Source organism: Mustela nigripes, chromosome 13, assembly GCF_022355385.1.
Source record: "Mustela nigripes isolate SB6536 chromosome 13, MUSNIG.SB6536, whole genome shotgun sequence".
NCBI classification, from domain to species: domain Eukaryota; kingdom Metazoa; phylum Chordata; class Mammalia; order Carnivora; family Mustelidae; genus Mustela; species Mustela nigripes.
In genome coordinates this window covers 102,395,970-102,397,746 of record NC_081569.1, presented here as the reverse complement: position 1 = coordinate 102,397,746, position 1,777 = coordinate 102,395,970, and the positions used below count along the sequence as shown (strand labels likewise).

At 42.6% G+C, this 1,777-nt stretch overlaps 1 pseudogene; it reads right to left on the bottom strand.

Moving 5' to 3' along the window:
• Positions 1-212: 212 nt before the first annotated feature.
• LOC131998838 (large ribosomal subunit protein uL23-like) lies at positions 213-750 on the bottom strand (annotated as a pseudogene).
• Positions 751-1,777: the final 1,027 nt, after the last annotated feature.

The following is a 1,777-nucleotide window of genomic DNA, read 5'->3' as shown; positions in this document are numbered from 1 at the left end:
TGGGGAACTCAGCCTCCCCCCTCAACCAGGGTATCGTTCTAAAAACCTGGCTCTAAGGTTGTAGAAGGAGGAGTCTGAGGCAAAGAAGCATGCAGATGGGTCAAAATGTGGTTGGGCAGGGCTTTCAGAATCTCATTAGATGAAAAACTGAATTTACAAAATACTTTAGCATACTAATAGTCACTTTTCTCTTCTTTCTTTCTTTCTTTTTTTTTTTTATCATGAAAAAACTGTATTTAGATTTAGCCAGCTGGACTCAGTTTAGATGATCCCAATTTTGTTGGCAACATCCAAAGCATCATAGTCAGGGGCCAGCCGAACGTATGCCTTCTTCTCTCCATCAGGCCTGATTAAGGTGTTGACCTTGGCTACATCAATGTCCTAGAGCTTCTTCACAGCCTGTTTGATCTGGTGCTTGTTGGCCTTGACATCCACAATGAACACAAGTGTGTTGTTGTCTTCTATTTTCTTCATGGCTGACTCAGTAGTCAGGGGGAACTTGAGGATGGCATAGTGGTCAAGCTTGTTTCTCCTGGGGGCGCTCTTTCGAGGGTATTTGGGTTGCCTTCGGAGACGCAGAGTCTTGGGTCATCGGAACGTAGGTGATGTGCGGATCTTCTTTTTTTTTTTGTGACTGTGGACGCCTTTCAGCACCGCTTTCTTGGCTTTCAAAGCCTTTGCTTTGGCTTCGGCTTTGGGAGGGGCAGGGGCTTCCTTCTTAGCTTTCGGCGCCATCTTCGTAAAAGGGGTTTCTTTTTTTTTTTTTTTTTTTTTTAAGATTTTATTTATTTGACAGAGATCACAAGTAGGCAGAGAGGCAGGCAGAGAGAGAGCCCGATGCGGGGCTCGATTCCAGGACCCTGGGATCATGACCTGATCAGAAGGCAGAGGCTTTAACTCACTGAGCCACACAGGTGCCCATAATTGTCACTTTTCAAAAGGATTCACCACCATCTGTTCTAGTAGGGCAGAACACATACGTATATAAGTATGTAGAAATATTTTCTTATGATTCCCACCACTTTTCCCTATAACTGTCTTTTCAGTTTTCCTTAATAGATATTCTGACCCCCAAACCCTTTCCAGCCCTGTTCTCAGCAATTTACCCAAGTTTGAATCTCCCCAAAACTGAAAATCTAAGGAATTCAGGAAATCTACCAGTATCTCAAAATAAGCGTTCTCTTGCAGCTCAGAATAACCAGCTTGCCTATCCTGCTAAGATGCTTGCACTGGTGAAATGGCATCTTACCCTGCCTCTCATTAAGAATTTACCATCGAATTTTTCTTAAAGAACGTTTCTGGATCATGAAATACGGAGAAGTTCCTAAGATATTAGCCAGCCCCAAATCTTCATTTTATAGAGTGAAGAAATCAAGATCAACAAGAGGAAGACAATTTTTCCAAGATCACAAGAAAATTCCTCCAAGGTTAGAAGCAAGGTTAGGATTAGAATTCAGGACTCCTGATTTGTTGATTAGGTACTGAATGATTACTATGTGCCCAAACTGTGCAAGATACTAGAACAAATAAACAAACCAAAAAGATATACTCCTGCCTTCATGTGGAGTGGGAAAGCAGATCTCTGGGTACAAACTTGAGTCATAAAAAGAAGGTAACAGGGGATTTCACCTCATCTAGGGTGCCAGGCATAGCTTCCCTGATGAAATGGCCTTTGAGCGAAAATCTAAGATCCAGGTGAAGAGGAATGAACTCAATGAAGGGACATGGCCTGGGTGAGGAGGAAGAGAAGATTCTAGGAAAAGTTCCTAAGTCTCTT